Source organism: Leucoraja erinacea, chromosome 18 (genome assembly GCF_028641065.1).
Source record: "Leucoraja erinacea ecotype New England chromosome 18, Leri_hhj_1, whole genome shotgun sequence".
In the NCBI taxonomy this organism is placed as follows: Eukaryota; Metazoa; Chordata; class Chondrichthyes; order Rajiformes; family Rajidae; genus Leucoraja; species Leucoraja erinaceus.
Window position 1 is genome coordinate 23324249 of NC_073394.1, and position 12957 is coordinate 23337205.

Sequence of the window (12957 nt, forward strand, 5' to 3'; positions counted from 1 at the left end):
ACCAGGTATCTATAAGAAGGAGTCTATGAGCTCAGAATACCCCACTGCAATCCATGCTTGCCTGCCAAAATTAAAATATGGGGAATTTACAGCAATTGAATATTAATCCCATTTATGATTAAGAAAGCTAGCTGAGGATAATAAGATTTATTATTTAAAGCTGGGTTCCTTGGAGTCATGAGAAAACCTGGACCATGACCACTCAAAAAGGAACATCCAGTCAGGCACTGAGCATTTTGACCTTGTACAATGTGAAACTGTGGAAGCCATGTGTAAAGACTGCAAGGAGGTTTCACAACATCTTGCATTGTAATGTGTGCCATACTCCAGATCCTCACATTCCAAGTTTGAAGTCTGAGCCCAAACCACCTTGGCCAAGAGCTGCTTGCTGACACCTTCATGTCAACTTCCTCGTCTCCAAAAGAGCAGCTGCTCACCAACTTGGCTGGAGGGTGAACATTATGTTGAATAAATTATTCGGCAAATTAATGCATTAATTTGCCAGTAAATGGATGTAGAAAATAACTGTAGTGTTGCTCTTAATTAAACATAACAAATATAACATTCTGATAACCTTGAATCTAGGTTTCATAATTTTTGCACCCATGGTTGGTGCGCCTCAGACAGAGATCAGCATTTGTTCCTCATTAAGAATAGCTAAGAGACATTTTCCTAGGTCCACGTAGAAATAAACCAAGTTACTGCAAACCAGCGAATCTTACGTATGTTAATGGCATGGAAATCTTTGGAGAAAATCTTAAGAGATATGATTTATATAAATTGGGAAAGGTAGAGGCTGATGAAGGATACTCAGCCCTGTCTGGTGCAAGGAAAGACAAGCAACATCCTAATTTCTCTCTCTTTGTGCAAAGTAAATAATGCACTGATTAACATGTTTGACGAGGAGATTAAAAATACTGATGAAGGCAGGGCAGTAGATGGTGACTAAATGAACTTTAGTACAATATTTGACAAGGACCTATATGGTGGACTGGTCCAGAAAGTTAAGGGACAAGGAATCCGAGGCAAAAATGAGTTGGTGATAGGTGGCTTGGTGTTCGGTTGCGCTTGAAGAGTGCTTTTCTGATTAGAAGTCTGTGACCAGTGGTTTACTGCAGCGATCAGTACTGGAATCCTTACTGATTGTGATGAATACAGTATATATTAATAACTTGAATGTAAATAGAAAAGGTATGATTAGAAAGCTTGTGGTTAATACTAAAGTCGGTGGATTCGTAGATAGTGAGGAACATAATCTTAGGCTACAGCAGGTGAGAAGTTGGGCAGAGCTTTGTCAGATGGAATTTAATGACAACAAGTGCAAGATGCATTTTGGAATATCAAATAGGGGTAGGATATAGAGAACTAAGGGTAGGGCACCAAGAAATGTTGATGCACAAAGGTTCAATAGTTGGTAAGACTGTATAATCCATTATAAAGGATGAGGTTACAATGTACTTAGTAGTTCATCAAGTCTATTCCGCCATTCAATCATGACTGATCTATCTCTCCCTCCTAACCCCATTCTCCTGCCATCTCCCAATAACTTCTGACACCTGTACTAATCAAGAATCTATCTATCTCTGCCTTAAAAATATCCACTGACTTGGCCTCCGCAGCCTTCTGTGCAAAACAATTCCACAGATTCACAACCTTCTGACTAAAGAAATGTATCCTTCCTAGAAGAACATCCTTTAATTCTGAGGCTATGACTTTTAGTCCAAGACTCCCACTAGTGGAAACATCCTCTCCACATCCACTCTCTCCAAGTCATTCATTATTCTGTATGTTTCAATGAGGTCCCCCCTCATTCTTCTAAACTCCAGTGAGTACAGGCCCAGTGCAAACAAATACTCATCATAGGTTAGTCCGTGATTCCCGGGATCATTCTTGTAAACCTCCTCTTGTCCCTCTCCAGAGCCAGCACATCCTTCCTCAGATATGGTGAGCAAAATTGCTCACAACATTCCAAATATGGCCTTACCAGCGCCTTATAGAGCCTCAGCATAACATCTTTGCTTTTGAACACAAGCCCTCTTGCAATAGAGTTTGCTTTCTTTACTACCAATTCATCTTGCAGATTAGCTTTTTGGGAATCCTGCACCAGCACTCCCAAATCCCTTTGCACCTCCGATTTCTGGATTCTCATCCCATTGGCTGTGGAGGCCAAGTCAGTGAATATTTTTAAGGTAGAAATAGATACTATAGATTCTTGATTAGTACAGGTGTCAGAGGTTATTGGGAAAAGACAATGATGGTCCAGTTTTATACTGCAATCATAGAGTCTGTCCTCACCTTCTCCATCATGGTCTGGTTTGGCTCAGCCACCAAGCACGACATCCGGAGGCTGCAGCGCATCATTCGATCATCCGAGAAGGTTGTTGGCTGCAACCTCCCACCCATCGACGAACTGTACACTGCAAGGGCCAGGAAGAGAGCGGGCCAGGGTAAGATCATCTCTGACCCCTCTCACCCTGGCCACAAACTCTTTGAAGCATTTCCCTTTGGAAGACGACTCCGGACTGTCAAAGCCGCCATAGCCAGACATAAAAACAGTTTTTTTCCATGAGCAGTAGCTTGACTCAACAGCAAAAGTCTATAGCCTCCTTGTGCTGTGATATTTTATTTCATTCTTCACATGTTTTATTTTTAATTGTCTACTGCATATCGTGTTATTACTTGTGAGCAAAGCACCAAGGCAAATTCTTTGTATGTACACATATTTGGCTAATAAAAGTATTCAATTCAATTCAATTCAATTCAGAAAATAGTCTACCCTGTTATTCCTACTACTAAATTGCATGACTCCACACTTTGCTACACTATATTCCATCTGCCACTTCTCTGCCCACTCTTCCAAGTTGTCCAAATCCTTCTGCAGAGTCCCTGCTTTCGCTACACTACCTGCCCCTCCACCTTTTGTCGTATCATCCACAAACTTTGCCACAAAGCCTTCAATCACCTCGTCCAAATTATTAATCTACAACATAAAGAGCAGCAGCCCCAGCACCGACCCCTGCGGAACTCCACTAGCCACTGGCAGCCAACCAGAAAAAGCCCTCTTTAGTGCCACACTTTATCTTCTGCCATCCAGCCAACCTGCTATCCATGCTAGTATCCGCCCCTTCATATCATGGGCTCTCACCTTCATAAGCAGCCTAACATGTGGCACCTTATCAAAGGATTTCTGAAAATCTACTGACTCTGCTATTTACTTCTTCAAAGAATTCCAGCAAATTTGCAAGACCTCTCCTTCACAAAGCCATGCTGACTTCTGCCTATTTCTGCTAAGAACCCGTAATCTCATCCTTTACAATGGACTCTAAAATCTTACCAACCATTGGTCAGACTAAACAGCCTATATTTCCCACTATTCTGCCTTGCTCCCTTTTTGTGCAGTGGGGTAATATTGGGAATTTTCCAATCATCTGGAACCACTAGTGGTTCATGAAATATCACTGCCAATGCCTCTACGGTTGCTAAAGACAACTCTTTCAGAACCCTAGGGTGCAGTCCATCCGGCCCAGGTGACTTATCCACCACCAGCCCTTTCAGCTTCCCAAGCACCTTCTCCCTAGTAATAGCCACTCCACTAACTTCCACCCCTGACTCTTGAATTTCAGGCACGTTGCTGGTGTCTTCCACTGTGAAGACTGATGCAAAAAAGTTATTCAACTCCTCTGCCATTTCTTTATTCCAGTGGTCCAATGTCCACTCTTGCCTCTTTCTTGCTCTTTATATCTGAAGAAACTCATGTTATCCTCTTTTTATATTATTGGCTAGCTTACCTTCGTATTTCATCTTTACTCCCAGTATTGTCCTTTTAGTTACCCTCTGGTGTTCTTTAAAGGCTCTGGATTCCTCTGGCTTCCCACTAATCTTTGCTGTGTTATATGCCTTGTCTTTTTGTTTTAAACTGTCCTTGACTTCCCTTGTCAGCCACGGGCGCATCTTTCTTCCTCTTTGGAATGAAACGATCCTGAATCTTCCAGATTATTCCCAGAAATTCCTGCCATTGCTGTTCCACTGTCATCTCTGCGAGGTCCCTTTCCAGTCAACTTTTGCCAGCTCCTCCCTCATGCCTCTGTCGTCCCATTTGCCCAGCTGCAATACTGACACATCCGATATCACCTTCTCCCTCTCAAATTGCAGATTAAAATTTATCATGTAAAGTAAATTATCTTTTAATGTTTTGTTAACCTGTCCCTTTTTTTAAATGCTTGCGATCATCAGTTTTCAAAGTTGTTCAGTTAGTCCACCTGATAGCAGCCCATGTGTTGCCCTTAGCCATGCTGAAACGTGGCGTCTATTCCAAGTGGAACACAAGGCCCATGCTGGAACACAGGGTATGTCACAGTGGCAGTTTACCAGTAACTTTGAGGCAAGGAACTCCAAACCTCGTTAGGATTTTTCCACAGATGCTGTCTGACCAGCTAAGTATTTTCAGCTTAATATCACCCAAATGATTTCCTTGTCCATATCTATCTTCGTCACATACACATACGAGATGTGCAGTGAAATGGAAAGTGGCAATGCTCGCGGACTTTGTGCAAAAAGACAAACAAACAAACTACAAACAGAATGTAACAGAATCACATATTCTTTTTCATATTAAATATTGTGGGCGGAAGGAAAAAGGAAAAAAAACAGCAATTTTTAAAAAAGCTGTAGAGTGGTACAGTAAAGTTAGACTTGGTGAGATAGGAGTTTACATTCCTAATGGCCTCTGGGAAGAAACTCCTTCTCAACCTCTCCATTCTCACAGCATGGCAACGGAGGCGTCTTACCAGGAAATCTCAAACTTGTTCTCAGCTGGCAAATGTACAATTATTCCACTATGGTAGTAAGAAATCTGGGCTATTTATTTTTACTACTTTGCTCAAGAGGGAGTTGTCATTTGAGAAGCATTGCTTGGTGAGTTTAGCCAACTCAAAGGAGATCAGAAAGAAAATAAGAACAACCTGAACTGCACAGTTCAATATTATGTCCTTCTAACCACTTGATCATTAGAACAGAACCAGCAGTGAAAGCAAAGAAAGAGAACTCAAATACTGATAATTGAAATTATCTTGCTTCACAGCATTTAGAATGCAGTATTTATCAAACTACATTTCTCTTTTAAAGTTGAACTTTCACAACCTTATTTGTTTAAAGCAATTTTCCACTTCACAGTAATGGTCACAACACAAAGGATTCTGAACAAGCTTATTTGCAGGGGAGCAGATAAGGATATCTGAAAAGAACTTGCCGTCCACTGTATGTGATATTTATGTAGGCTGCAGGCCAAAACTTAGTGAATTATGACAAGTTAATGTGACCCAGTCATTTGAATTAGAACAAATGAGTATTGGTTGAAATCAAGATATCATGAAGGCTGAAAATCCGAAATATAAATGCACAAAGCTAGAAACACTCAGCATGTCACCCAGGTCAGCCATCACACCTCTGCAACCACAAACCCAGTGCCTGATCCATACTATTCAATAAGGTAGAAAGAGGTATCTTCCCTCTTTCTATTTTTTTTTGTTTTTCTTTATGTACAATTACTACGGACTGACGCAAAACTGCATTTCGTTGTACTGATACTTGTATTTGTGCGATGACATTAAAGTTGAATTGAATTGAATTGAATTGAAAAAAGAACTGAAGACGTTGGTTAATGCACAGAAGGACACAAAGTGCTGGAATAACTCAGGTCTGCAGGTCAGGCAGAATCTCTGGAGAACATTGTGAAGAAGGGTCTCGACCTAAAATGGCATCTAATCATGTTCTCTAGAGATGATGCCTGACCTGCTGAGTTACTACAGTACTTCGCTTCCAACTCAATAAGGTCTCTCTAATAGAAACCATAGTCTGTGACTTTGACCCCATCAGCATATTTGATCCTTGGGAAGACCTAGGGCCCAATTCCTCCTCTCTCATTCCCCAAACCCACAGCAGAAGCTCTACTCCCTCTCCCACACCTTCTGCAAACCAGTTTATGTATTTTATGTAAACTAACATCTGCAGTTCCTTGTGTCTTACATGATGTTATTAATTCCCTGACCATCTCTATCGTTATCTGCTTCTTTGGGACCCTCATTAAAATGTATCCTGTCCAAAGTTTTGATCGCCTCTCCTTATATGCTTTGATGATCTTAAAATTTGTTTGGGAATGCTTCTGTGAAACACCTTGCGACACTGCAAAATGTAAAATGTTACCGGAACTCTGGTTAATGATGCAATAGAACCCAAACTTTCTGTTAGTATATAATTATCACAAATTGTCACTTCTTGCATTTCCTTAGGTGATTCAGTTTCAAATTTTGCTTAGCAACGTTCCTATGAAATATGACAAACATATTCACAAGCACCCAAGGCTCAGGCTGCATTATCTACTTCATTACACTTAAGCAGTAACATGAGGTCCATATAATATTGCCAACCTAAATCACACCTTCAGTCAATTACATATTGCATTCCCCAAAGCCTAATGTTTAATCTGTTTCACATACTCAGCTTTCTTTTGTACAACGTGCAAAATATAAAACCAAAAATTAATTTAAATGTTACACCAGAAACCAAACAACTCGTCACATCCATTAAGCTGTCCGACTTACCAGCTCCTTATAGATTAGTATCTAGTGGCAGTATGGCATGTCAAAATCTCCCAAGTGCTTTTTAAATGCAACAATCAGTCATCATTGTGTAGAACAACTGGATCTCCATGCAGTTAAAATTACTGGCCAATACCTTTTATCAAATTCAAAGCTTATCAGAGGCACAGCAGCTATGGAATAGATGGTGTACCATGTGGTGGTGTGGAGATAAAGATGGAGCATCACAAGTGCTGAAGAACGGAGTCAAGATAAGTTCAAAGGACAGAAGTCTTAGCTTGAATGTTTGGATTCTAGTTTTGCTCAGGGTGTACCCAGGAGGAACGGCAACTCCCTCCAATAATCGTTAAACACATTAAGGGTTTGTCCATATTTGATTACATTTTTTACATGCCTTTCGAAAACTGATCAAATTTAAATTCCTGCATAAGCCCCTGACTTTACTGCTGATGAAAATGAACCAAAAGCCTTATGGGTCTGTCCCACTTAGGCAACGGCGGGAGACTATGCAATCGCCACATAGTCGCCAGATGTTTGCGGGTGGTTGCCGAGGACTCGCCTTCATGGTCGTGAGCAGTTCCCGCATTCTGGGAACTAGTCGCAGCCTCATTATGGTCTCTGCGAATTTTTCAACATGTTATATAAATGTTGAAAAATTACAACATGTTGAAGAATGTTGAATTGTCAACATGTTGAAAAATTAGCACCGACTAGAATGAAGCTGCCATGGAGAGTAGCGAGCCGTAGGTGGGTAACCAGGATGTCCTAGTGGGTTGCCAGGAGGTCGAAGGTTCTCGTAGGTTGTAGCCGGTGGTGACCGGTAAATTTCATTGGCTCATTGGGGAAAAAAACGTAAGCAATAGTTTTCAGAACCAAGGATAACCAACTGGTAATGTTAATGTCCGCCGAGCTTCACAGCCGTGTATCTCTTGTCTCCACTCCTTCTCCCCCCCCCCCCTCTTTAAGAGAGAGAGAGAGAGAGAGGGAGAGAGTGTGAGCGTGTGTGAGACTGTGTGTGTCTCTCTCTGACAGTCGCCGTTCCAGTTGCCAGTTTTTCAGGCCTGAAAATTTGCCTAAGTGGGACAGGCCCATTATGTTAATCCTTGTAACACAGTTGTTAATCTAACACTTCCTTTGAATTAAAAAAAGGAGCTTGCAAGAACTTGTGCTACAGCACTGATCAAACTTTAAACCCACATGATACTCGCAGTGGGGTGAAGTCGCGTGACATATTTTATTTAAGTGGTAAAAAAAAATCCAGGGCCGCCCGGGGGTGATGTCCCATGCCATTTAGTTAAGTTTATTGTCACATACAGAGGTACAGTAAAAACCTTTTGTTGCATACTAACTAGCCAGCAGAAAGACTATTCCAGAAAGTGGAAATATTAGGACGCCATCAGAACACCATGAGAACACGCAATCTCAGGGTTGTCCAGGCAACTCATTCCCGATCTTCACAGGAGGCCTTGTGATCTTGTGTGTGCATCTATGTCTATGTGTGTGCATCTGTGTGTGTGCACATCTGTGTGCTTGTGCGCACGCGCATCTGTGCATCTGTGTGCATGTGTGCGCGTGACCATGGGCAGGAAGAGGTTCAAGAATCTCATGCTGGCCCCGGCCACTCAGTCAGCATTAGGTAGAGTAGCAGGCTGGCTCAGGCTTCTTTCTCAGCTGTCCAGTCTTGATCACATGGTGGCGCTGGTGGTCTTGGGTCTGTCCCAGTGACTCAGTCTTCCTTGAACGAGGGGGAACACAGCTAGCAGGTCCATAGCACAGCTAACACCACTTTGTCTCTTTACCTCACATTCTTTCTTCTAGCTAGCATGCCTGTGTTTTATAGGGAGCAGGCTGACGAGGTTCAAGTGTCCAACCTTTATCAGCTAATTAGACCCTGCTGTTACCAATGATTGGCCTCACCTGCCCTTGTCAGCAAGTTAAAGGGATCAAAGCGACACACAAGGGAGAGGACCCTGTCACACCTTACAACTAGTTTTACTTTCTCCAAACCAAATACTTTCTATGTTTCTTCTAAAATCACTGCTACCTGTCAGTAGTGATCTGCTCGTCACTAAGTAGCACTGTGCAAATTGCTGGACACACCATGAATTATGGGAGATTAGTAAACCTGTGAGAGATTCTGACATTGAGAGAGGCAGAGGAGGTACAAATCGCTGTCCTGCAATCCGTTTGATGAACAAGTCCAACGATTCTTTGGAAGGCAGATGCTGATGCATTTGCCTGATGGGACATATTTAAAAGAGTCCCAGTGTGAATGCCCCTTGATCCAAGCTGCATTTTGCATCTCCTTATCTTCTTCCCCCACATAACATGGCAAAGCCTCGTGATGAAAGAAAGTTTTGTGAGCTTCTAAGGAAGTTGATAAGCTTAGAGTGAATATAAACACAGGCTACCCCAACTCTTGCAAACTCAGCTGCTGACTTTTGCTAATGCAAGGTCACAGAGCAAAATTTTCCTTGTTTGTGGTCATACACAGACTGTGATAGTTTTGTTTAGTTATTATACTCTATTAATTAACTCCAGGCTTCAACAGTTTAACGGTGATGCACACAGTGCATAAAGAGTGGGTGGATGTTTGGGGGATACACCCTTTTCTAGAGAACTCGGTCGGGGGTGAAGAGAGAGAATAGAAATAAAACAGAGCAAGATAATTTTCAAATGTACAAATTTAGTTACACAGGCAGGATGTGTGCTTATGTGGCTACTTTCACACAGAAAGAGATTACAAAAGTAGATTTTTTGATGAATCAATGAACAGGATATCATGCAAACAACAAGCCTGTGGACAGGTCCGAGTCAACTGATTCAGCACGCTGAGTGAGCAGACAGTGACGGAGGGTGGGAATCTCATTATCCCTGAGATCATTAGATTTGACCCGCATACTGGCAAACCATGAGAATCACCCGGAGGTTCAGTGATTTCTGAGTCTGTGTCATTGCAGGCAGACATACCCGCTCTCCTGGGAATTGCAAATCAGCACCCAGCATTGTGGCTGTGCCATGTAGCTAATTGTAGCCTGCACCTTGGAATGGAGATGTTCTCAAGTTGGCGCAGAGGAAGATGCTCCCAATTCCGCATGATGCTGCTAATGGCAACACTTAATTTGCACACGCCAAGTTCAAATTTACATTTAGATGTGAGATAAGAAGCCACGGAACAATTTAATTATTCTAAGGCCCTACCCACCTGCAGTTGACATACCTGATACTGTACATGAATTTAGTTTAATTCTCTCCACAAAACATTACTGTCTTGCTATACACTCAGCTGTCAGATCAAGCATTCAAAATCTGTGCTGAGGTAACTTCAGTTGAAGCCATTATAATAACATCTGGCAGCTCACTGGATCTATCAGAGACATTCCTGTGAGCTCACAAAAGTTAACTTGGGCTCCACATACTTTAACGGAAGTCTTGATCATTGCAAGTACAAAGATTTGAACCACCTACCACCCTCTGCCAGACTCCCACCTGACTTCTTATGAGCCACCTGATGTTCATAAATTGTCGGAACAAAATGAGGTCATTCAGCCCATCAAGTCTATTCCTCCATTCAATCAAGCCTGATCTATCTTTCCTTCTCAACCCCAATCTCATAGCATCTTCCCATAACCCTTGGCCCTCCACCTTAAAAATATTCATTGACGGCCACCACAGCTTTCTCTGGCAATGAATCTGAGACTGAAAGTGGAGATTCAAAGGTACCTGGTTGTTATGACACGTGATTCTGTGGGTCAGGTAACTACTGCCATCTTTGATGGACGTGCCATAAAGCTTCTAGCATGTGACAATAAACATGGAGAGTTTACCAAAGGTTCTTGTAAGTTCTTTATGCAAGACAATAAGATAAATTAGTTAGCTCTAAAGCAACCAATGCCTGAAAGCAGTTTAAGTTTGTCAATCTATCCTAAGCACATCAATTTCATGTTCTGGGAACAAAATAATGAAATGGACCAACACATGGAATAGTTGGTTGATTTTCCCCTACTTGGACTGGGTCCCTAGCAAAAACAATAAAATATTACTTTCATTCATTGCTTCCAATGGGCACTAAATGTAAACAATTATTCCCACAAATTTGTACTCATGAAAAGTCAGTCATCATCCCAATGGTCCAATCTGCAGAGACAAACTTTAAAGAATGCTTTTATTTGTTCCTATCATTCTGAATGACCATCAAGTGAATCACTGCCCAAGGACATTGGCTCCAACCAACTTGTTAGGACCTCCTAAATAAGTTTTGTGCCTTGATAAAAACTCTATACCATCAATCAGACTGGAACATATTTCTAAAGCTTGTACAAATAGATGGAACAAATACATTTTAACCTGATGAAGTCAGGTTCCACCAAGGAAGAAACCCATAAATAGTCCATCATGGATTTAAATGATTTGTATGCCATTTTTGTGATCAGCAACATTTATATCTTCACCCAAGAGAAAGCAGGAGCATTAATCTTCCACTTACCCCATGTTAGGGGCCAGCTGACCTTTGAATTGTATTCTGTCTTTACTTTGTGTACTAGTCATGTCTCTATTATTTATTTCATTCCCCTTACATGTTTTTCCTCTACCTGCTAAATTTTTGTAAGGTGTCCTTGAGACTCTTGAAAGGCGCCCATAAATAAAATGTATTATTATTATTATTATTATTACACGACCATTTCAGTGTTGACATCCCCTGCTGGTCAGTCATGATGTGGTTCGGCTGTACTCGTGGACTCATCCAACCCAATGACCTGGAGAGCGCCCACAAGACTGTGAAGGTAACATTTCAGAAAAACAGGGAAGATTAAAATTCCATAATTGTTCTTGTTTGTTTCATTTGTTACTTTTATTGTGACAAAGAATCCTGCTTTCAAGGTTCCGGACCTGATGGTCAAAAATTGCTTCGTTTTACAAGTTGTTTAACCACTTTGTGTTGTGAAATAGCACTGAAAATGTAACAGAATGTTAGTGAGAGAGATTAACACAAGAACAAAGCAGTGTTGTAAATTTGCAGATTAGCTGGTCAAGTGACCAGCACTACTTGAAAGGGTTTCAAAATTCCATGCGTACTTCTTTTGCCATATTACCACACGGACAGAGGAAAAAATGAGCCTTCAAGAACCTTCTGGAAATCAGAACTCGGACACAAAGGAAAGGGAGAGGCTCTAGCCTTAAAATACAGTGAGTACTGTTTCTAAAATGACATTTGACCGAGTAACTATTTCTAAACCAATATTTGACCGAGTGATATTACCAGCACTTCATCTTTACAATTGGCCTTATGGCAAAGTTGAGTGACAGAGGTTTTGAAGCAGAACTGAAGAAAAACATTTGACATCGTTTTGCATATCCATGGAATTGTGAAGGTTTATATCCATTTTCGGTTTTCATGGTGGCCTTTTCGGGTTTAAGAGTCTACCGTCAGCAAATCAAGGCAGAAGTCTTTCAGAGAATCTTATGCATGCCCAAAGTTTCCCCAAAAGTTGAGATATTCATTTCTGACACGATTGCATTAGAAGGGATTTCTGACTTGTCTATACACTTGATATTCTTACTCAGCTTTATGTTAGCTAGATACTTTCATTCTGTTAAAATTCTAATCCTTTGCTACATTTTTAATGTATCAGAATTTTATACTTCATGTGCTGTCTTCAAATGCTGCAAACTAATCTCTGGTTGTAGTCTAATTGACAATTGCTGCAGGTGCCGATTTAACAATAACCCGGGGCCGTAAAATAATATTTTCCCAGAGATTAATTACATGTTAGATGTTAAACATGTTTGAATGTTTCACTCTAACATTCTCTGTTGGCATCACTCTTCGCCCTCTTACAGATGTCTTATCCGGGGCCGTATTCCGCCATCTCAAATTCTAGATTAAAAGCAACATCCATAGACTTTACAATTTTGAACAATAAAACATATTAATATTTTCCTTTCATGATCTCAGGATATTTCAGTGCAATTTACAACCAAAATGTACTGCATAAAATGTTGTAGCTGTTGTAATGTAGGAAATGCCACAGCTGATTAGACATGGCAAGCTCCCAAAAATAGCAATCTGACAATGACCATAAAATCTAATTTTTACTTCTTGGTTTAATGATTAATGTATCCTAGAACACCAGGGAACACAGAGCTATAGAATCTTATCTGTCCACCTGAATCAGCCTTAATTTAATGTCTAAATGTAACTATTTCTGAGATGACTATCAACTCAAATGTACCTACAAATGTTATCTTGAGCCATGACAACTCAAACTCTGGTCTCTGCTGAGTAGACTGACTTTAATCAGATAGCAACATCAACACAGCAAGCGGCTTCAATATTCTTCAGTAATCTTTTCCACATTGC

General features: G+C 41.0%; 2 protein-coding genes across 2 annotated transcripts in view; one reads left to right on the top strand and one right to left on the bottom strand.

The window, feature by feature from the left end:
* The window catches only part of LOC129705777 (guanine nucleotide exchange factor for Rab-3A-like), a 57005-nt gene extending 50279 nt beyond the window's left edge, over positions 1 to 6726 (bottom strand). Inside the window, exon 1 of the mRNA XM_055649578.1 lies at positions 6600 to 6726. The gene's annotated coding sequence lies outside the window, so the exon portion shown is untranslated. The remainder of the gene's footprint in view (positions 1 to 6599) is intronic.
* A 4665-nt stretch (positions 6727 to 11391) lies between these two features.
* The window catches only part of LOC129705778 (bestrophin-2-like), a 30479-nt gene continuing 28913 nt past the window's right edge, over positions 11392 to 12957 (top strand). Inside the window, exon 1 of the mRNA XM_055649579.1 lies at positions 11392 to 11783. The gene's annotated coding sequence lies outside the window, so the exon portion shown is untranslated. The remainder of the gene's footprint in view (positions 11784 to 12957) is intronic.